Below are 25806 nucleotides of genomic sequence, written 5' to 3'. Positions count from 1 at the left end.
CATTCTCTCTCTCTCTCTCTCTCTCTCTCTCTCTCTCTCTCTCTCTCTCTCTCTCTCTCTCTCTCTCTCTGAATTGTTAACTTTTAGACAAGAACGCCACATAAAAATATGGAAGCTGTATCGTAATCGTGGATTCGATCTCTCTCTCTCTCTCTCTCTCTCTCTCCATTATGGTCTCTTCATATATATGGAAGCTGTATTTTTTCCTTTTTGTCACAGCATTTATGGAAACTAGGACTGATATATATCTTATTTTAGCCTATCAAAAGGGTACCTGTATATTTTAAGTATGACTGAACTGGATATCTAAATATTACTTCTTCTTTCATTAACCTATTTTCCATATACTGTACAGTATTCAAAATGTGTTATATTTTGATCACATTTTGTATTTCTCTCAAATGAATTCAGCAGTTAGACAGGGTAGCTCATTTGAATTGTTTTAATTATTCCATCTGTTACGTCTAAAAGATTTCACTCATTCAGTCCAACAACGAAGACTGGAATGCCTGACAGGGACAACAATTGCATTGTATCGTATTTCCAACGTTCTCTAGCTGGTGTGTAAGTAAAGTTGAGCGCTACAAAGCAGCATTGCATTTCGTCTAACTCCCATAGGTCATTGTTCCAGAACAACCATATGATCCATAACAAACCATAGTTTGAGTTCTGTTTTGGCAAAACGACCCAAACGACCTTTGTTAACTGCACATGCAGTTGTTATGGATCCCTAGGCAATACATCAAAGTCAGCTGATGTGAATCGGGAGCTTTCAACATGCTGAATACATTGAGGCTTTTCCGTGCCCTCTTCAATGGGCTGTTTTCGTTTTGCTCTTGCAGTAATGCGATTGGAGACTTTGGTCATTATCGCTTAAAGGGAATTTTTGCAATAATATTGATAAGGAATACAAGTCAGTCTGTTATAGTGCACATTGTGTATCCCTATATGTTTTCTGGCTGTAAAAAGGCAGTGTACGGTAAATGTATTCAACCTTCAGACTTGCCGTTATCCAGCTCGGACCCCTATATAGTTTTCCAGAGTGAAATTAGCCTGGTCACAGTTTCTCGGTGGTACGTAACGTCGCCAGGTGTGATCTTGTCACTACAAGTTTTTCTTTGAGAGTTATTGAAAGCCTGAGTTTGGGAAAAGGAGGCCACTTGGTATTTCCTTTCGAACAGCTATCTGTCAGATATTACGGAATATATTAAATCTTTCTATAAGATGACTAATTTAGAAAGCTTTGGGACGCCACTTGATTGTAAGCTTAAGCTTACAATCAGGTGACTTTAATATTTCAAAGCCATATTAAGTATTAATTCTGCCATTGTAAAATTTCTCTAGCTTGATCGTGCATAACTTCTCGGTAATAATTACTATTTCTGATAAATTTTTGTATTCCACATGGCGACGAGTAAGATGGTTTAGGATGGAAAATGCGTGCTTCTGTAAAAAAAATAAATAATGCAGTATATTTTGATCTATTAAAAAAATGAGTTTCTGTAAAATATGAAATCTTTCTCTAAGTAAACCATGAAATAAATTCTCTATTGTATCCTGATAATTGTTTCAAGATTAAGAGCCCTGGAGATATTTCTCCCGAAGTTTTTTTTTTATATCATGGGGCATATTCCTCCGGTTATCTCTCTGCAGCAAGCGCATTCCTGTATGCTTGGAAGATTCCAAGTCTTACTTATGGAAATTCTAATGCGATTTATGACCCATGAAACATCGTCTTCCTCACTGCACTCATGATCGGAAAGTGAAATATTGTGGTCGTAATGTATGATAATGTGAAGTAACGGAAACCACATTTGAAGTTAAATTTTGAGTGTGCCGTCATGTGTACATGTTTTCCTTCAAGGGCTCCAGTATTTTTTTTTTTTTTTTCAAAGAGAGAGGGAGAGAGAAATAGGTGGATGGGGGGTTGTTGAAGATGTCAAGTGGCGGAACGTAGAGATACGAGAGAGAGAGAGAGAGAGAGAGAGAGAGAGAGAGAGAGAGAGAGAGAGAGAGAGGTGGCCGGGGGGTTGTTGAAGATGTCGAGTGGGCGGTAGGTAGAGATATAAATGGAGAGAGAGAGAGAGAGAGAGAGAGAGAGAGAGAGAGAGAGAGAGAGAGGTAAAACTGAAGAGAAGACTCCTTCCGATTTTTTTGGCAGAGGTGTAATGAATATACCGTAATTAATTTCGTGATAACGATAATTTCTGCTTTTCAGAAATTTGATTGCCCTAAATGGACCAATCTGTCATGTCATATTTGGTTTTATGTAAGTTCTGCAAACAAAATGCAGTTGTTTTTCCCCTCACAAAAAATGGCATTCATGATTATCATGATGCTCGTTTAAGTTTTTATTTTATATTTGACCTGTTTGTTTTGTTTCAATAATTTGTGAGTTTTTTTTGTGCTTACTTCGCCTTTTGATCATTGTGGGGTGGGTGACGTTCGAGAGTAAACATCTTCTCTTTTGGATACCGTAACGTTGAAATTGGTAATTATTCACAACCTTTTTCAGTACGATTAATGACTAATAAATTTCTGTATCATCTCACAAAGTCTGTATACTGCAGTAGTGTTCCTTCTCCCCTAAAGTTGGCTGGTTTTTCCCCAAAGCATGAATCCTTCTGTTTACGAACCATTTCGTATATTCTTTATTTTCGCGTTTTATACTGAATTTTCATTGATCACCACTTGCATATTCCTTCAAGAAATGAGAAGTCTCACACACACATATTTTTATATATACACATGTATATTTATACATAAATATTATATATATAATATGCCCTTGGTAAAATAAAAAAATCCGTTAGATATGTACATTATAGTAATTTTTTATCGATTCAGTAAGGTCAGGGTAACGTTGTGGAGTGTTCACTAGGATTTTACTGTGGGAGATATTAGTAAAATTGTTTGCTAAAGGTTTGGATAACTACACCTGTATATATTTAACTGTTGGATGATAACGTAACAGCTGTTCGACAAATTAATTCCTTTGGACCACTATTTTTCTTTGTCATTCACGTTAACAGAATTTCTTCTTTGTTTGTTAGTAAGTTTTGTCAGAAGAGGTTTATCTATTTTTTTTTAACATGTTCTTTCACGAACGTATTTCCGTCCTAATAGAAGCATTTAACGTTGCTTTATTTTTTACGACTTGAGAAAGATGTCCTTATCAACCCTTCGGAAGCAACGAAATTTCTGAACACATCTTTTCCCCAATTGATTATATTCCTAGTTTTTCAGACTTCTTTCTTATCACCAATACTTTTTTTTTATAGGAAGTACATATTTGGGAAGACTTGGGATTCTTCCTCTTCGATATTCAGTGTTTCTTTCTCCAGAACTTTGAGGAATTTCTTTTATTATTGCTTTAGTTTACAAAAGTGTCTTAGAGTGGCCTGCATAGATTAATGTTAGTGTAGGTCAGGACCAACGATTACATTGTTTCTCTCTGTCTGTCTGTCTGTCTGTCTCTCTCTCTCTCTCTCTCTCTCTCTCTCTCTCTCTCTCTCTCTCTCTCTCTCTCTCTCTCTCCATAAGACATATTCTAATCTCTTTTATTTAGTATAGTTGAAACAAGCTGTAAATTACTTTTTCTCTATGTATTTTCGCTATTTCAGATGACTTATGTCAGTTTAAATCTCCTAGATTTAATTAAAGACTTCTATCTCGAGTCACAAATCAGCCATTTCGAGAATTTCCTTCTTAAATAGGCTTCCTCAGGCTCTTCCAGTCACTTATTCTTTAAATTGATATGAAATTAATATGCAGTTGCTCCCATGGAAAGACAATAGTATAGGGAAGAGAGATGAAACGTAGTTAATTTAATTTATGTAATGATACTTCCATTTAAGGTAATCAGCCTTGATTGGAGGTTTTTGTTGGTTTTGATATAACGGTAATTAACCTACTTTAAGTGTAAAAAACTAAATTAAGTAAACAAATAAACTGCGGAAAGTCCCCGTAAAGCAAACAGTACTTCGAAACTCCAGGAAGTAATTCAGTAACAAAATCAGCTTATCAAACCCAAATGTGTGAAAACGTATGCATCCATATAATGATGAGATATACTAATAAATGTTGTAAAACTGTAAAATAATAAAACATGGATGTGTCAAGAATCTGTAAACAGGCTTGGAATGTATATATCGCTCTTTGTATTCCGAACAAACGCACGCAGAGGCACCACTCGGTACTCTTATCTCCATTCTAATTATCTGTGAACGTATCCCGTGAAAACCATCTTTTCAGCGGGGATATGCGTGTGATAAGTTACCTGCCTTCCCAGCGCGAGATACGCGTATCGTAAATCAGAGGCGTTAATGTAGCCGTGTCTCCGCCTAGATTATCTCTACCTGGCAACCCAGTCGCTCCCCCTGCTCTTATTACAAATAGCCTATCTGATTCCTGACATGGGATAAAACACGGGCAGATATATCTCTTGATTACTTCAAATGATAGACGGCGTTTGGTATGGTTAACTATTATTTCTTCGTCCCAGCTCCCCTATTTCCTCTTTCGTTTCGGCACACCCTGACTCATAAATAGTAATAAAACTAGATGACATCGTTGCCTTCCCCTCGACATCCCATCGCCCTCCGTCTGTTTATAAGGCCTCCTTCGCCAGCGCTTTATTTACTCCAGGACATCGACTGGCTTATCCGAGTTTATGCCGGAGTCGCAGCCTATTGTCTGATATGGCGCTGAAATCAGCCGAGTGTGTGTGTGTGGTGAATGATGATGCAGCGGGTAGCATCGTTCATTAATAATATTAAGTAGAATTAATGGATTATGTTTTGGTATCATATTTCAAGCCCTTCCTATGAGGCGTCATTTTATTTGATTGGGAAATGATTTGTTCCGTATTCATATCGTGACGCAATTTAAAAGAAATTTCTGGGTTACCTGAAGTGAAAAGGAAATGGCAATGAAGAGAACCATTTTCTTTGAACAAGAATAACTCGAAGAAAATTCTAATTTGAATTACCTCTCCTAAGGTCCTCTGTGAAATCAAAATATTTTTGTAAACCCACAACAGTTATATCTAGCAATACAGCTAGCTTATATCGGCAACTTTTACTGATAACTTCTTGTTGTAAAGGGATTTTCTTCAATTTTCACAATTTAGGTGAAACTGACAGTTAGGACTTAGAGCTTACTTTCAATCATTATCATTTAAGATAAGAGAGAACTATCAAAGTGTCCTCTGTCAGATAATGTTTTGCATAGTCAATAGAGTATTTGAAGCACAGAGTATCACAAATGCAACATTTCGTTGACTTTCATTAAGTAGTGACAATGTAACCATGTACACAAAACGTAGACATTGATATAACTTTAGTAATATATGGTCTTTCACTTTCCATTACAGGTATCGTATTTTACGTTTCCATCGCAATATTAGCTTAGTCTTTTTATTATTAGTATAAATGTGTCTCTTAAGATTTTCGTTTCATAGTATTGTTTTCCTTTCGCGGCGCGGATGACCTATAAAGTCCTCTTCCTGCTTCGTAACTTGTTTTGTGGGAATAAGATTTATATACAGAGACTTGTCTTTATATAAAGAGACTTGTCTTTCGTATGAATTTTATTTAACTTTTTCAATATTTTATGTGCCCTCTTATATATATATTACTTATTTTCTGGCACTTTGCGATACTGAGATAGCACCGTTTTAGGACTGGGCCCTCGGCAACTGCATTTTCAGCCATTTCAAGGAGTCCCTGAAAGGGAACTCGGATATGGAGTCACTGTTTACTATAATTCGCAGTCAGCAGAAGAGGCGTCGTCGCGCTCACGAGGCTCTTGACATTGGGGAGTCTGTTGGGTACACTGAAACTTCTCGCCAACTCGGTATCTTCGACACTCACGCAAGCCGGGCCAAGGACACTCTTGCTATTAACGCTGAGTAGTGTACGATTAATAGAGGAGGAAGCTTTTTTTTCCCTCTTAGCTCTGAACACTAGGGTTTAAGTGTTTCATTGAATGAGTTTAAGTTTAAATTTTTTTTAAAGCGTAACTTTTCTGAGGTTATCTCGTGGGCGCGAAGTATCAGTGTGACCTAGAAAATAATTTATTCGTACCTGGTCTGTAAGTGGTTGCTGTTTGTTTGCAGTCATTGTTTGGTTCAGTGAAGTGAGATGCAAGGTCTTGATTTATGTGCCAGGGTTTCAGTGTGTGGCCACGAGTTATTTTCGGAATGAATATTTCTAACATTCATCGTCATTTTGTGTTTGTGTAAACATGCAATAATTTTCCTACGTTATACGTCAGTGATTTACTTCATAAATTTCTTTATTCATTATATATCTGGTTATCACTGTTTATTTGAGTTTGGTTTGGCAAAATACGTGTCAGCTGAAAGCAAAATGCAGCTCCATTTAATGTTGTATATTTACCTTTTCAGTATTTGCCGCTTATATTAGGGTCATTTTTCATACTTACATGTCCTTTTTCTAGGTTTCCTCTACACATTTACGATGTAACTAAACCACTGTTATATCAAACTGTGCATGCAGCCTTTTATTTTGCGTTGAAATTTTGAATGAGCATTTGTTTGTGTTATGTTGTCCGTGATTTATAACATTGTTTTAGCCATTGTGACTCTGTCCGCCAAATTGCAATGTACAGCTTAATTTCCCATTTGGTTCTCAAAGTAATTTCTTTCGCTGCTTTTCTCTTTATATTTTGTCAGAATATTTTTGTCTTCTCTTCTGATGTTCCTGAAATGTAATACTGTAATTACTCTATTAAATCAGTATTTATTTATAATAAGTAATATTAACATTTACCGTGTAATATTCTCCAAAATCTCTGATATCAATTCTCGATTATTTCACATTCGCAAAGTCTTTGGGATAATTGCTTTTGTATGATACTTAGAAGGTTTGTATTTTTAATCATTACAATGGACTATTAACATTGCAATGTTCTCACTTTTTTTTGGATACTCTTATCACTGCAAACTTACCTTAAAATACAGTGCAGAGGTTCAAATCAGGTAGGAATTTTTAAATTTCCCACTTGGAACCAAGGGTTTTTATGATAAGGTGCGAGGAAACGACGAAGTTAAGGTGTCTTTGTAGCTTTTGGACTCGATGGCCCTCGAAGAAGTTAGCCTTGAGCTTCTACCAAGTCGTTTCGATATGAAGATGGTAGCCCCACGTCCATTTTAAATCTAATAGCGACCAGAGAAGTCGGGTAGACATCAAGTATGCAAATGTCACAATCTAATTATAAGGTTTTTGTAGTCCCCATACAGAAATCATTCGTTTTGTGTGCTGGATATAGGTGGTTGAATACATATATTTTATTATTATTATTATTATTATTATTATTATTATTATTATTATTATTATTATTATTATTATTATTATTATTATGGACTTAGACGGTTAGGAAATTAGAGTGAAATCCTACATATTCCAATGCCCCTTCACGATATAATTCGCAGGCCAAACATATTACTTATAAATCACGAAAGAGAGTCCGGTATTTTTTTTGAAACACCCTAGGAAACGTCCCTCTCATCCACTGATGTAAAGTAACTCCGCTTTGGAGGTAAAGGAAATCGCCCTCTTTATTTATGAAATAAGCTCTCGTAATCTTACCAGCTTCAGGAGAATCTGAAAGGAACCGTCTTACCGTACAGCTCCTTTTTTTTTTTTATGAATGGGGAAACAGGTCGAACCTCAGTGGCGTGAATATGCATGGATGCATAGATGATGATGGGTTCTGCTAGGGTAATTAAATGGAAAGCTAATCTATATTACCGCCGGTTTCGTGACTATATAATGAACCAAGGGCCATTCTCGGGAGACTTATGGCGGAATATTTTATAGGGGTAATTTTCAGCTGCTCAATTGAGGGGCGCGAGGAAAAACAATTCTGCGGATATCGTCATTATATTTGTTTTATTACCTGAATGTAACGTGATAATTTGAAAAATGGATGCACGCACTTAAACTCTTATGGACAGACACGTGTGTATATATATATATATATATATATATGTATTATATATAATACATATACAGTATAATATATATATATATATATATATATATATATATATATATATATATATATATATATATATATATATATATATATATATATATATATATATATAATATATATGTACTTCTGCAATATAGGTTCAAAAAAGAATTAGTGATGAATATATGTAGAGGGATAGGTTCAAATGAATTAGTGATTATATATATATATATATATATATATATATTTATATATATATATATATATATTATATTATATTATATATATACATATATGACAATTATTATTGATAAGTACTTCTGCAATATAGCTTCAAAGATGAATTATTAGCAATGAACGTGTAGACAGCTGGTGCTCCATTTTAGTTATAAGATTGCACATAAACAAGAATACAAAAAGTGACTAGCACCAAGTAATTAGAGTTTGGAAAAACCCTCAATCTGGAAAAGTGCCATTTCGGTACGTCGGATAGGGTGGGCCAGTCAGTTTTGGTGGAGGGTTGCGGTTTCTGAAGGCTCTCGTTTGGCAGAAATATTTTCAGACAATAAAACGCATTTTCCGCCTAATAAAGTTTTTTGAAGATATATTCTAACTATTTACTACGCACATCACTACATAAATCTGTACGAAAGCATATAAAATGTACAATTGTAATTTTCCACAAACAAACGATCCACATCAGGTGTCCTCTAAAACAACGTTTCCGAATATCTCTCACATTTGTCAGAAAGGGCCCAGTTGTCCTTTCCAGTTGTCAACAGTCTATTTTTAACCGTATTTATGTATGTAATGTGATCTCACCCTAACGTATGCAATGTAAATATTTTTCTGCATAGATGAAACAGGTAACGACCATATCTCCCGTTTCACTTTTCTTTGTGGCTTTTTGCGCATATAATTCACGTATTCCGGTGAATTATGTGCACACATAATTTTACACACATATCTATAATGTATATATATGTATGTGCGTGTGTGTGTATGTGTGTGCAAATGTACACATACAGACTTATATAGATATGGATATAATATATATATATATATATATATATATATATATATATATATATATATATATATATATATATATATATATATATGATGCATTTTTTAGGCATTAAGAATATGTATTACATTTTTTTGATTGACGAAATGTAAAAGAAAATCAAGTATGTATTTCGACATTTAAATAACTCTCTCATACTCTACTATTTTGTATGAAATCTGAATAAGTAACAAGATTTCCTCACGAGGGCATCGTATATGGCTCCCTGCCTAACGGGGTTCCCAGTTGAGGGAGTCTATGTTTAGAGGAAGCCCAGGCAATTTGGCCTTTGGATTGTGGCCGCTTATGTGATGGATTTTGTGAGGGTGAAATCTAATTTAGTGAAAGGTGCTGGAAGAGTCAGAACAGAGGATGATGATGGTGATGATGAAAGTGATGGATCATAGGATGTTTTTTCCCGTTTAGGGTCTTTAGATGTCGTTGATGAGGTTTAGATTGTTAAGCGGTGGAAAACCATATTTAGTGCTTAAACAACGGAGTTCGGATTAACATGAAAATTCGGCATAAGGTTATTATTTTTTTCCTTTAATCTTCTCTGATTAATTTCCTTGTATGGTTATATAGCGTTCATATTTAAAAATATTTAAGTAGATTGGAAGGCTAAGATGTTTCAAAAGATATATTAAGTGCAAAATAAATGTATTTTTGACACAGATATATATATTTATATATATATATATATATATATATATATATATATATATATGTATATATATATATATATATATATATATATATATATATATATATATATACTGTATATATATAAACAAAATATATATATATATATATATATATATATATATATATATATATATATATATATATATTATATATATATATGCGGTGTATGTGTGCGTATGTGGTTGTAAACGGAATTTGAGTATTTTAGTCCAAACACCAATAGTAGTAGGATCATGAAAAATTTCCACATGAAACGCTTTTCATATATTTGGTATTTCATTAGGAATGAAGAATTAATAAGAAGAATTGCTCAATTCTTTTTAATATTAATATGCGGGGTTTAAGATCTGAATGCAAATGACTAGAAAGGTGTGCAACAAGCTACCCTTAAAGATACCACCTGTTGACTATATGGCATCCCATTAAGAGATAGTAATAATGGGTATATGGCGATTCATTTAACACTAATTTTGAAATCCCTGTTTTTCGCCTGATTTCTAACGTATAGCGAATATGATAAAATTTGGCATTGTTATCCTAATGTGGTTATAATGCCTTTTAACTTGTATACTAAATTGAAATTTTTTTAGTTATAATGAATCAAATAACAGAGACTTAAATGCATTTGCTTTTGACAATTTCAAATATCAGTTACATGTCCATATCAGTTACTTTCAAAATAGTGAAGATAATGTCAAACTGCGGATGGTATTTGGAAAATAGGTGAATATTTGGTTCTATTTCAGCAGCGGCGTTAACAACTATGGAAAAATCGTATTGTCAAAGTTATGGATGACGATCTCCATAAGTTTAAAAGAGGGTGAAATGCTATTTTAAATAGTGAACACCATTCTTTGATATTTTTGTGTGTTTTCTATATGTGTGTATAAATATGTATACTTATATATATATGTATATATATATATATATATATATATATATATATATATATATATATATATATCTTTTCCTGTAATATATAATATATATAAAATATATATATATATATATTGTTTCTGTATGTTATATATAGTGCCCGAAATATATGGTTTATTTAAATAGTGTTTTTATATATATATATACACTGTAGTATTACAGGAAAAGACATTCATATTTGCCCTATGGTCACACACAGAAACAAAGTGCCCGAAATATATGGTTTGTTTAAATAGTGTTTTATATTACTGACATTCATATTTGCCCATTATGGAAATATTCTGTGAACAGGGCACAGAAACAAGTTTATGTGTTTGTTTAAATATGTTTTATGGGCCTTCTTATTTTGTATATATATATATGTATATACTACACACAAATATATACTGTATATATATGTGTGTTTGTGTGTTTATGTATGTATATGTGTATATATATATGTATATACACACAAATATATATATATATATATATATATATATATATATATATATATATATATTTATATTGCTATTTTTCAGGAGAAGCATTTTAAAGTTTAAAACTCCCTATACTCTCTATAGTGTAATAGTGACATGTCATGCCCTCTAGCAGTTCGTATTACAAATACGAATAAGACGTTTTTACCACAATATTAAACAAAGAACGGGCTATCTGCTAGTATCAGTAATTCAAAAACACATTTTTTGAGTTTTGTCACTCTTCTGGCAAATGAGCGATATATATATATATATATATATATATATATATATATATATATATATATATATATATATATATATATATATATATATATATATATATATGAAAATTTTCACAATGGTCCTCACATTATGGGAACCTGTCTAAAAGGGTACGTAGTAACTGGGAGCCTTGGCTAATGGGATCTTCGATAAATTAGACCTTTGACTAATGGCTGCCTATGCGATAGATTTTGTGAGGGCTGAATCTGAATATAGGAAGGGTGATGGAAGATGAAGCAAAAAATAGTGGTGGTGATAATAGTGGAGGCGGAGCAGGCTCGAAATCACATTTTTTTAAAGCAGGAAATGTAATATTATTTGCTCTTATATTTTAAATAAATTTTTTCTCCATATATATTAATTATCATTAATGTTATTATCATTCTTATTTGTCAAATGGATATATTCACATACACATACATAATAGATATATATATCTGTATATATATATTATATATATACATATATATATATACCCATGTATTCTGTATACATGTATATATATATATATATATATATATATATATATATATATACGCATATATTCTGTATATATGTATATATATACCACAGGTGAAAAATAAGAGACAGGTTGTAGGTCTGACCGGTTTCGACTTTATTTCCGAGCCATTGAAAATAAAGTCGAAACCGGTCAGACCTACATCCTGTCTCTCTTATTTTTCACCTGTGGTAATGTGTGATAAATGAATCACGTTTCAAAAGTGATAATAATGTATTTATATGTATATATTTTATATGTATATATTTATATAAATGTATATATATATATATATATATATATATATATATATATATATATATATATATATATATATATATATATATATATATATATATATATATATATATAAATAAACCTGTCTATGCTCATTACTTTGACGTTTCAACCATATAAATTCCATGCTGGCATAATGATTAATGAGCATTATCAAATGATATTTGTATTGCATTACCACATTATATATTAATTTATCATTTAGAGTATGAAGAATATGTAATCATTAAGTCATAGTTTATTACATTGAATTCATTATTGAAACAGCTTTGTCAGCACATTTAGTAAAAGTTTTTAACCCATCCGGGCAAGATTTTCCACTTCCCAGTGGTTGAAACTTGATTATTTTTCGTGGACTATTAGTTACTCTCTGGAAATTTGCGTTTATTGTACTCGTAGAAATATGTTCAGATGAATACGACTAAGGAGCTATCATAATTGTTTCGTTAGAGCTGACATTTTCATATATTCTAAATTTCAAGTCGAAGTCGAATTTCAAAATAGACAACGTACAAAGGTGATCGAAAGCCCCCATATTATCTGCTGTGTCATTGCAGCTCCCCACGCGCAAGAACAAAGCAAATATAAACGAATAAAAAAGGAATATTTCCCTCTGGTACTGCAAAAACCACTGAGTGGATTGTTTTCAAAGTTTTGTCAATATACTCGAGTTGAGTTCCATTGCACACGTGTCAGGAGACTGCATCTGTCCAATAGTTTATTTCGGCCGAAGGCCACCGAAATCTGGATGGATTTCTCCTTAGGCTAAATATATGCAAAACATATGAAGCTGAATTTTTTTTTTATTACAGCAATTCTGACATGTTCTTTCGTAACTATTATTATAATTATTATTATTATTATTATTATTATTATTATTATTATTATTATTATTCTGTTTCACAAAGAATTAATAACAACTGATGCTTCCAAGTAAAAAGGAGGATGAAAAACCATATTGAAGAATAAGTATATGATGCTGGTCGTGTAATTTCCTATACTCTCCAATTTTTTCAAACGTAATATTAAAAGCAAAATGGGTGTTTTTGTATTTATTTTCTTAGTATCGATGCTAACAGGTTGGCTGTCGTTATATTAGTTCTTGTAGCCTTCAGAAATCGGGTAAAGTTATTACTGACTGGCTACCAGTCGCACCTTTTTGTTGCACATCACTTTACCATATATAATTCAGTGAAGCATTATAGATTTATTGAGCTCTGCACGCATCTGGACGCCAGTCCAGTTTCATTTATGGAACAGTAGGAGAGACACATAACCGCCTATCTACCTTTGGGAAGATATATGATGCAATTATATATATCCACAAAGATAAAATTATACACCAACATTCCCACACACACACACACCCACACACACACTGTATCAAAACCGAAAGGCGTAGGAACCAGTCCTGGGCGGGGCAGAAGCACTTATCATATATATTTCCCTTGGGTGTAAGTTATTCCCAAGGTAAGGTGAAGTCGATATTAAGCGGTATTTATGGTTTAATATTTGTTAGCTTAAAAAATCAAGAGGTGGTTATCAGTAACAAAAACTATTTATATATATATATATATATATATATATATATATATATATATATATATATATATATATATATATATATATATATATATATATATCGCAAAAATATAACATAGACACGCAAATTAAGTCAGGATCAACAAAGAGTGATCGTGGTTAGGCCTATATGAAGCAAAGTGTGCGCTAGAATATGCTGGAAGGATTGTGAATGATTTGGTGTAAAACATTGGTTTTTGACCTTTTATTACCACGTCCTTCTGAGAGTTGGTCCTTCCCTCCACGCCCCTCCTTGCGTCTATGAGTAAAATTCCCTCCCAGGTTTAAAGAAAAAAAAAAAGAGAAAGAGAAGGGGTGTTGTCATTCTTAAGCCCAATGACATAGCAGCATTATATATATATATATATATATATATATATATATATATATATATATATGTATATATATATTTATTTATTTATATATATATATATATATATATATATATATATATATATATATATATATATATATATATATATATATTTATATATATATATATATATATATATATATATATATATATATATATATATATATATATATATATATATATATATGAAACTAACGTTATAAGGAGATACTTTTGCATTTTTTTCATAAACTTCTGAATATTAGTTCCTCGCTCTTGTCAAGAGAATAATGAATATGATTAGGTAATTTTTCATTTTTCCTAGGGCTTGCGGCTCCCCCCCCCCCTGGAAATTGCTGACGCCCCCAGGTTGGGAACCACTGGTAAAAGTAAGTCTGAGGAAAGTTTGTTATGTTTACACTGATGTTTAATATCATTATTGATGAACTGATGTTGAAAGTCAGAGAGAGGACAAGAGATATGGGATGAAAAATTTCTAAGATGCGAATGATTTGTGGATGGAATGGCATATAGCTGATTTTACCAGACAGGACAATACTGATCATTTATAATGTGTAAAAGCTGCGACCAAAAAGAAAACATCCTGAATGTATTTGCAAGAGGAGAAAGGTAAACGTAAAGTTATAGGAGTTAATGAAAACTAAGATGAGGAAATTATTGTTACTAAAGATGTTTAAGAGTGTAACTGGTTGAGTCATGCATGTATTTAGTAGTAAATTTAGCGGAAGATGGTACAAAAAGAGAAGACGTGGTGTGGATAAAAGAAGGGGCAAACCAAAAAATGTAGTAGGGTGTGAGAAAGGGATGTGGAAAGCACTTGGGGTTGTTTATGGAAACGTAGATCGGATTGTATGAAGAAACAGTCGACACAGCTCTCCTTTATAGAAATGAGGCGTGGGTGTCGAATACCAGTGAAAGAAGAACAGATTGATGATATCGACAGAATTGTTTGTATAGTGTATAGGATATAAAAAAAAATATGGGTGATAAATATGGATACATGTAGAACTGATGAAAAAAAATGTTTCCATAAACGGACGAATGGACGGAAATTTTTCCTGAGAGGGTCTGATCCTGTGGGAAGAAAGGAGGATCATCGGATGTTGAAAAGAATATATAATTTGGAAGGTGCAGAAAGTTGCCGGGGAGACAAAGGGGAAAAGCTATAGGATTAGAGAAATCATATCCTTTGTACGTTCAGGTTAGGGGTGAGTGAGGCAGTTGTGTTCGGGGTTGAATAACCAATTGATGAGCTTTCTATGTACGTATATAAAGTAGCTTATGTTATCGAAGTTTTTTTACACAAGTTTCATGAAAGATTCAACGTTTAAAGAATGAATTAGGCAGTAGCTTCTGTTTTTTTTTTTTTTAGGGAGAGAAAACGGAATTCTATATAAATGAAGGTAGAGGCTAGTAAAAACGTAATCTACACATTACAGCCATATATTTCGAATACCAAGTATTCTGTAATTTTGATCACTGGTGAAATTTTGGACAGTTGTTGAGTAGCAATACGACGTTGGTGGTATGTGGAAGTCGGTTGTTCCTGGATGGAAAGGGTTTTGGTTCTCGTTAGCTCCCACCTGTGTCGAGTCTGGTGGGCTTATCTGCTTGAGAATAGTTTTTGATATTAACTCGAGGGTTAAATCCGATTTCCAATGTTCTGACAGGTTTATAATGTTAGTTTGACTGATCTGGGCGGATTCCAGAATTTTCCTTTTGTACGGGCAGCTACTTTTGAAAAGCAGCTCGGCCCCACACCAATTGTGGTATGGCCACTATCCCTCATAAGCACGAAATTCCAGAGCTCTCTAAAACATATCGTGCTGATTAATCTTTGTGAGATGGATATATTTTTCTCCCCAACGTAAATTCCATTACAGTTACTGCATGGAATCTTGTAAACACCGGCGTCTTTTTTTTTTTTTAATTTAAATGTATTAATTGGTAAACTCCCGATGGATTTTGGATAATGACTAAAATTTATGTATAAGGTGTTCAGTTGCTTTTATGATGTTCCCAACGAAAGGAAGCTTTGTTTTGTCATTGAAATGTATTATTTGTTATTTATGGGACCTCTGCAGTATTCTTTGTTCACTTTGTTGATAGCCTTCTCGATAATGCAAACTGGGTCCGGCGAAATGCGTTAGATGTTACTGGATCGTACGCAGTTCTTTGTCTAGGTATCCTTGCTAACATATCCGAAGCCATCTGAGAAGTAAATTGCATCCAGCCATGACCTTCACAGGCATAGCATGCCAACTGAGGAGATGAGTTTAGGAAACGGCAAAAAAAAAAAAGGTCCCTTATGAAATTAATATCGATTGTTGTTCCTTTTAACCTAATTGCAAATTTCTGTGGAATCTTTTAACGAACTGCTATGTCGTTCCACCCACTTATCTGGAGGAATTACATTCTTTCAGACCGCAAGACCAAAATTGAATGATGCCCGCAAGAAGCATCAACAAATAACTTTAATATGGATGAAAATTTCTGAGGCTTCTTGTTTTATGGTAACAAAATGATTGTTTTCTTGTTCCTTTGTAGGTTTCACGGGATTGGAAACACTCTTTTAATTCTATTTTATTGTGATATGGTTGCTACATGTTTAATCTTTAAACAGCTTTGTCAGAAAAAAGTATTTTTTTAAAGTGTTTTCCACTGTTATTAATTGCTTGCACTGAAAAGGTATTGAGAATATTTTTTGTTTTCTTGCAATTTCATCAGGAAGGAGTGCGCATGTAGCAAAAGCTGGTGCCATCAGAATATTGTAGTTTAATCTGAGAACAAAGAAGTTGCTTTTATAATTTTATGAAAGCAACTACATTGAATGAACTAATATATACCAATATTTTAAATGGAAACGAAAACATGTAAAGTTTACACACACTTAATTCTTTCCATCAGAAATGCAAACACATTAGCAGCATGCACAGTGGTTATTATACGAGGCAGGTTTTTAAACAGCATTGAATGAGCAATGAATGAAAATGAGGCAAAAACAAGTCCTAATTCACATTCAGTCTTTAACTGCCAAATTACGGATGAAACTCATGCAAAACCGTTTTTAAATCAGGGTTCAATTTATACACTGTTAAAGAAAACTTTATCAGTGATTTGATTGTCCACAAATATATAAAAATATTTATATAAATTCATACCATTGCATTTTATTTAAATGAGTACGAGAAAATAAGTCAAAACATTAAAAATGAAAAATAAAACATCAACAGTGATTCAGAGGAATATTTCTTTTAATTTGTTATAAACATCTACCAATAATAAAGTATGACTGATCCAGCAATCAATTGCCCATTCTGCTAAATGTAATAAGTTATTTTTGTAATAACTTATTGTATATTACATATTAATATAAATTTGAACGAATGTTTATTACTATGTTAGGAGTTTTTATAGAGATATTTTTCTTTGAAATTTAAACAAATGTAAAGGGTCATAATGGCATCTTGCAGCTACTGAAAAACAATTTTTTATAAGCTTTATGTAAAAAACGTATTTGCCAAAAATAAGGTAACAGAGATACGTTTTCTTCAGTCAGGAAAAACTTTTAAAAATTTCATGTTGTATAGTTTATTGCTATTTATTAGTGATTTTACACAGTAAAGCATATCACGGTCTCATTTTTTTGTGTATGTGTGTATGTATGTATGCATGTATGCATGTATCTATGTATGTATGTTTAAAATTTCAGTTATATGAGACAAAGTCTTCATCAGTATTTTGCTCATCCCTAGCCTTTTAATGTACTGAGTAAAATTAGCAGTCTATTTCTGACAGCCAATTACTATTCCTATTTGTCAGCGTCATTTGCTGGAAAGTAGAATGCGTAAGAGGACTTCCACAATGGGGGCTGCGGAAATGGAGCCTTGACAGATGGAGTTTGTAGCTAATAAGGTCCTTGGTTAATGGCAACCCCGGCAAATTGGTCCTTTGACTAGCGGCTGCATATGTGATGGATTGTGTGAGGGTGAAAACTGATTTTCGGGCGAAAGTGGTGGAAGAAGGAGCCCCAAAAAAGCTGGTGATAATGGAGGTGGTGGAAGGGAAGGGTTTGGGCTTTTAATGGTTTGAGCTGTCGATGAGGAGCAGGAAATTCTTTGGTGTTGGCAAATGGATTCTGGTAGGAGGCTCCTGAAATTTACTTCTCGTATAAAATAGGCTTTATGTGCTTTTTTCAATTTTTTTATTTCTTCCATTTCTCTCTGATTTATCTGCTTGGGTATTTCTCCGTGTTGAAAGTAGCATCTTTATATGTGAAAAGGATAAAAGTATGTCGAAGGGATCAGTGTATTCATACGCTAAAGTTATTATTTTCAAGAGGAACATTCAAAAGCTCTCTCTCTCTCTCTCTCTCTCTCTCTCTCTCTCTCTCTCTCTCTCTCTCTCTCTCTCTCTCTCTCGTGCGCGCGAAAGGCTGCCGTGGAATGGAATAAAGGAAACTGCTGTAGCGTAAGGGAGACACGGTCGGGAAATCTTTTCGTTTTAATTGATAGTAAAACAAAAGGCAAGGGGGCGTTTCGTTTTCCCTTTTTACTCGACGCGCCTTCCTTCACAATCTGCCATTCTTTTTTCGCAGTCTTTTCGATGACACCTTCGCGTTGCATGTATCTGCGATGGATTTGTCAGAATTTCCTTTCCACCGCGGTTGGATTTTCTGGACATTTGGGTGTGCTAATGAAGACTGGCGGTTTTAATGAAATTTCGCTGTTTCTCTTACCGAGTTTAATTTCGTTGCCATAGTGGTTATATTTTTGCTTACGGTTCTCGTGATTTATTATATTCCATTTTGCTTGCTTTGATTATTTCCTTACGGAAATGCGAAAATGATTTCGCCGTTCTGGAATGGTGTCCTAAAGGCGGTTGTGGTTATTTCCTGGAAATATGAGAGGTTTATTAATAAGTATTGCTGATTTAGATATTGCTAGTTAAATTTCGATCGCTTAAAACACGAAAAGCTTCTCTAAGATTAAAAGGTATTACTCAAGAATAAAGCTGCCTGTAATATTTACATATCATAAGAACATATTAGCTTATTTAAACCATGTCACTCCTTTGTGATTTAGTTTATGTAATAGTTTCTTGTTTAAAATGAAACAGTTCCTCTAAAACTCATCTGTTCCATTCCCGCTTCCGTAAAATAATGGATTTTATGGCCTAATATACACCAGTCTAGTGGAAATACTTGGAATGTCTTGGGTCTAATTTGCATCACATAAATACCTCAAAATGAGGTCATCCTTGGTTTCATAACTATTTAAAAAATATGTCTCATATTTGTAGTTTGGAAGTAGTCGTTGATATTCGAAAACGCGAATCTCATGTACCCGCACATTCGAGTTTGGTACCAACCTACTGGCCATTTACACAATGGCTTTTAACATCATCATTGATTATTTGCTAATTGTGCAAAGAAACAGTAACCAGTTTCCATTCTTTGCTTCATGAAGGTACATCAGTGCAGTAATGAAATGGGGGTTCAACAGGTACTGCTAAAAGCGTAGACCTTTGCAAGTAAAGTTATATAACATTTGTTTAGACAGCGTGATGTATTTGTTTCTTAACACCTGCATTGTTGGTAACTTTCTTAAGTTATTTTACTGAATCTGAACGGCAAGCAGACTTATTTGATTTTGTAATACAATAATAAATGATTTAATTTCCAAGGCCAAAATACATTTAGGTATACCATTTAAAATCTTTTCAGTTTTTATAATTCGATAAAAAAGATTACTGCCTTTATGAAATAAAGATTGTGGAAGATTTTTAGAATAAACCTTTGTGTTTTTATACTAATGAATCATAATGACGTTAATAAAATGAAAAAACGAGAAGTTTTAATCAGATAAAGAAATAAAAAAAAATAACATCATATGGCGAAGTGGTAGGGGATGTTACAGGATTGCCTTCCTCTAACATCATCCTTTTAATTTTGAATCCAACATGGCACACGGGAGCATGTTATTGCAGACCTCAGAGGAGCCCTAACCTATTATGTGTGTCCACTGCAGATGCTTCTACGGACGCCTCTGGTTTCGACTAAATTAACCTAATTAATTTTTGTTGGTTTGATGTCGTAGCTCCAACTTCATTTCATTTTCATGTACACTAAGCATGCAGTGATCAGTTTTTTTAGTTTTCTGTAAAAGAAAACTACTATGCTGGCTTGGTCGGTTCGTCCGCACTTTTTCTGTCCGCCCTCAGATCTTAAAAACTTCTGAGGCTAGAGGGGTGCAAATTGGTATGGTAATCATCCACCGTCCAATCATCAAACATACCAAATTGCAGCCCTCTAGCCTTAGTATGTTTTTATTTTATTTAAGGTTAAAGTTAGCCATAATCGTGCTTCTGGTAACGATAAAGGGCCTACACCTGACGGGCCGTGGTTAAAGTTTCTTGGGCAGCGGCCCATACAGCATTATACCAAGACCACCGAAAGATAGATCTCTTTTCGATGGCCTTGATTATACGCTGTACAGAAAACTCGATTGCGCCGAAGAAACTTCGGCTGAATTTTTTTTTTTAGTCGGTTTTTATTGTCTTTGATCCTCTACAACGTAGTTGATCATTGCAAGGATTGGCTGTTTTACAAACTTTATTTCACAAAATGATCTGGTATCAATAGAAACCTGCAGGATTATATGTAGTTATCGGGAAGGTAGTCGTGTTCTGAAAAGCATTTGAGAGGCAAGGATTAACATACTGTATCACTGAAGACAATACTGAGGAGAAAGAATATTAAATTTGCCACGAATGAAACAGGGGCCAACTGCGCTTCGGAAATTCCGTAAGAGTAACGACGAAGGATCTTGGACTCCGTTTTTTCAATTTACTCAGTGTTTGTATGTTCGTGTGTGTTTCCCCATGAAATAATATGATCACATTGTTACAGGGTGTAAACTGAGGAAGTTTTGTAAGCTTGCTTTGACCTCTGAACTTTCACTGAAGGTTTTTCCCCAGTGCTAATTTTTTGTTTCCTCAGCAACGGTTGGCAAAGATTAAACGCAAAAATGGTTCAAAAACATAAAACACGAATTTTCTAGGCTCTCAAAAATACCAAAAACTACTGGCTTTCATAATCTACACATTTTTTAAGAGGAACAGGTACCTAAACTATGTAAGAATCTTATAATATACCAAGTCAAAGATTGGGCTAAATTTAGTGCTAATGGACTAAATTCATATCCTCCTATATATACACTAGCTGCCAGTAAGCAAATCGCTATGGTGAAGTTACCGTGGAAGGTACTTTTTAGGAACCTTCATAATAACAGTAATTCGTGTAATTGCATTCGCAGGATTATTTTAGTAAGCGGACAAACGGTCTTCAGTTTATTTTCATTCCAAAATGGTTACACTGCAGTGTCATGCAATCCACTGGGGTTTGGCAGTGGCATCCTCCAATTAAAACAAGGAATACTTTTCCTGAATACCGGTGGATTCAGGGCGAGTTTAACTATATCCTTTAATTGCTTTCGGATTATCGTTGATGTCGAGTTTTTAAAAAGAATTTGTGGCTTTAAGAATATCTGATTTTTCGTTCTGTATATGACTTTTTATATCAATAGATTACTAAACCGAAGAGATACACTATTATGTTGTTACACAAACATACACTCACACACTCACACATCGTATTTTTCCATTTTTATTTGTTTCGAGTGGCAGCAGGAACATCAAAATTGGTTATATAATCTAATACTGAATTCTGACTTCACCGATTTTAACTTTTTGTCTCGATCCTGTATTTCTCTTGCAGGTAAATAAATACAACTACGGGGTTCCATTTGCAGTTACATTTATTTTTTTTGTAAAATGCTTATGCTACCATATTTCACTAATCAGGGGAAGCTTAGATACTGTCTCCAGAGAATTGCATTTTTTTTGTATTCTTTTCCATGTAAATCAAACTACATCTAGTTTCCAAATTTAAGCCCTAGAAAAAATTATTCTTATTGTAAAGATATCCTTAAGAAATGAGACGATGGCACGCTATTATTATTATTATTATTATTATTATTATTATTATTATTATTATTATTATTATTATTATTATTATTATTATTATTATTATTATTATTATATTTTGTCATATGAATTGACGACACGAGTAACCTAATATAATATATATATGCGTATGTATGCATATATATAGTATGTATGTATATATATATATATATATATATATATATATATATATATATATATATATATATATATATATATATATATATATATATATATATATATGTATGTGTGTGTATACTTCCGTTTATGTGCTGTTGTGTGTGTGTTAACTTAGAAAAATACGCAAGAGGATGACCGTAAAGTGAAATTTGTAGAACTCGGCCAGTTACTAATCAGAAAATACAAGAAAAGATAAAGATAAAAACAAAACAAAGAAACTGTACCGCCCTTAATTACAATTTATGGTCGTCCACGTAAATAAAAATGAGTCCTTGAAAGAATTCTGGGGCTGTTAGGAACACCCTACCTCCGTTTCTTTAGTGGTTCATTTGGTCACGTCCGTGTAGCTATTTCAACCTGGCCGTGCGTGATCGTACATGAATTGTCGTTTTGATATAGAGCCATAAAACCTAATGAAAAATAGCGAGCCTTTGTTATAGGGAGAGTTTTTCTTGCCGAGAGACGGTTTTTTCTCTGTTTTACTTGATGTATGTCACAGGAATTTTTTCCTACGCCTCTGCTTCCGTTCAAATTTTATCCTGTCATTCTCGAGGACTGTATGAAAAAATGATGAAACTCTAGTCTTTTGAAGAGTAATGTTGGGCTATGGAATTATAAGAGGTGTAATTTTAAAGAAGCAAATAACATTTCTTTCTTGAACTCAACAGCAATTGATTTCATTTTTACAAACGGTGAATCGTTGTCATTCTATACTCACCGTTATTTTCTTCCATACGTATCACAGAACATGGTCTCCTGTGTACATGGTTGTATTTCAGATTTTGTAAAAACTATGTACTTTCCATGAATCTTCGTGTAATAATTTACTTCACAAACGACAGAGGTACTCTATTATGAAGGAGTAACAGAGATAAAAAGAATCAATTATATATACCCAGTTTTTCAATTCGCATTACTCTCTTCTTCAATGCTAATATCTGCTAAAAAGTTGGCTGATGTTCAGCTCCTCTACTGTTAACGATCTTGGACCATTTATATACCGCCTGATGAGCCAATTCTATTCAGAGCCAGCCGACCCCGTCCAGAAGATAGCCGACAATACGGCTGAAGCTCGGCGCCCTTAGGAAACCCCTTCGAGTATCTCTACCACTTGAGAAAGACTTTGAAATTTTAGCTACCGCAGGCAGCCTGCTTGAAACTCTACGGAATCTCCACTCCATGTTTAACTTCCGCCCGAGTGTACATGAATAAGTACGTGTGAGAATTCAGAACTCCTGCCTTTCCCTTATCCATATTATGAACATCGACCAACTTTTTAGTAGATATTAATATTTTACAAAAGAGAGTAATATAAAAAATTTTAAAAACTGTATATGTAATCAATTTAACTGGTGCTGCTGTTCTTTTCAACAAAACCTGTTCAAAAGAGGGTCTACTCTCTTCATGTAAAAGAATTCATAATAATCTTTTGAGAAGGCATTTACTTGTGCAATCGTTTATGTAAAAGGACTATCACCTTTGTGTATGATTCCTCATAAACTGACAAGAAGGGTAGGTTAAGGGAGGCACAAAAAAACAAATAATGCATATAAATATTGTTTATAATTCATTGACGACCAAGGTCAGGTTAGGATAGGGTGAATATGTCAAGCTACACCTTTCTAGTTTACAGCATTTCGTATTCCTCATCTCAAAATTCCGGTTTCCATGCGCACTACTAAACAAATCAGTTTTTTATTTTATTGTTTTCTAAAGTCTAATACACAAAACACCATGCTGAAGTATTTAACAGTAATTGTCAAGAATTTATGTGTATTTTGTTTAACAATGAATGAATGAATGAATGATTTTAAGCTATCAGGCGTCGTGACTTCTATGGTCATTGACGCCGATGTTAATCAAAGGACTACAGAGTGTAGTATATTCATATTATAATTAAAACTTGTAGGAAACAAAATTATATCTTATGTAAAACTCCAGCTTCTAAAATATATTTAAAAATGCCACTAGCATCATACAAACACACATTATATATTGTAATGTGTAACGACCCGAGTGGGCCGTTATGCAGGTTCTTTAACATACTCAGGACGGGGCTGTCATGACTGACGGCAGATGCAACAAACAAAGGAGGAGAAAACAACAAAAACAATAAAGAAAGCTTAATATTAATTTATTAAGGCAAGTATTTACAAGTGAGTCAGGTCTGGTAAAAAGATAAAAACCATAAGTACAAAAAAGGCCAAAAGGCAGCGCTAAACAAAATCAAGTTAAACAAACAATTAACTTCATAAACAAAAAGTAGCTCTAAAAAAAAAAAAAAAAAAAATAAACAACAGCAGGCAGAAAAAAAAATACCAAACATACGTCCTCCATCGGGGCACCAAGACAGCCCTCAGCTGTGCAACAGGGACAAGAACTCACCAACCAGAATACCCCGATGGAGACGTCAGGACAGCCTCACGCTGTCATCAAAGATGAGCAGCTCGTGGTCACACGACTACTCATGGTCACACACCACCTCTACGTCGTGCTCCACTTCGTAGGCGTGCTCCAATTTGCTGCTCAAAAACTCGACCAACGTCGACTCCAAAAACTGCCTGCTGCTGCTGCCACTGCCGCTACCTTCGCTGCCCTACCAGACCCGACTGACGAAAGAAAAACGGCAGCTCACCGACGAGAACATCAAAACAAAAAAAAACTTGAAGGTAAGGAGGCAGCAATCCACAAAAGGGAACGAGCGGGGAACCAGCAGTTCCCGCAAAACCATCACTTAACGTGACACCTCCCCACCTAAAAGAAAAAAAAAAAAGATTATTATTTTTTTTTTCACTCATGCTCCCCTCCAATGCCGTAACAACCCCGCCAGCCAAAACAGAGCCGCCCTGTCACGGTCGCCATATTGTTACGACCTTATTTACGGCCGTAATTTCAAGGGTTCTTGTCTCTACTCAGAATTTGCGGGCAGTAAAAATGCAACACAGAAAGCCAGGAACAAAAGAACAAACACCTCAACAAAAGTTACAATATTTATTTATACAAAAGAAAGAATAATGGTTGGTAAAAATAAATCAAAATGAATATATATATATATCAAAAATGAACCAACCTTAAGATCACCTAAAACTAAACTAAACCCTAAACCAAGAAATAGGATATTTTTAAAGATGACTTCAAGTAGGTACCTTATAAATTACTGGCCAGAAATATATCCTAAGAAACTAAGTTAGGTAGAAGGAAGTAGGAGAAAATAAGAGGGGAAACTTAATATTACTCCTACCTAACACATACAAACTAAATTACCCATTAAATATCAATAAATAACCAGTATATATACTACTAATTATAATATTGAAAATGTTCAGTTAATAATAAAAAAAATGTAAATAACCTTACGAATTCAAAATAGGAATAACCACCAGAGGCTTAGTGGATCAGC

At 33.7% G+C, this 25806-nt stretch overlaps 1 protein-coding gene across 2 annotated transcripts in view; it reads left to right on the top strand.

Annotated features, from left to right (window-relative positions):
- LOC136853460 (uncharacterized) overlaps positions 1 to 25806 on the top strand; it is a 456271-nt gene that overhangs the window by 148016 nt on the left and 282449 nt on the right. For both annotated transcript variants that reach the window (XM_067129055.1, XM_067129054.1), the window contains exon 5: positions 14506 to 14569. The gene's annotated coding sequence lies outside the window, so the exon portion shown is untranslated. The remainder of the gene's footprint in view (positions 1 to 14505; positions 14570 to 25806) is intronic.

The sequence above is a fragment of the Macrobrachium rosenbergii genome, chromosome 27, assembly GCF_040412425.1.
Source record: "Macrobrachium rosenbergii isolate ZJJX-2024 chromosome 27, ASM4041242v1, whole genome shotgun sequence".
NCBI lineage: Eukaryota > Metazoa > Arthropoda > Malacostraca > Decapoda > Palaemonidae > Macrobrachium > Macrobrachium rosenbergii.
The sequence above is the reverse complement of the archived record's forward strand: the minus strand, read 5'-3'. Positions and strand labels throughout refer to the sequence as shown.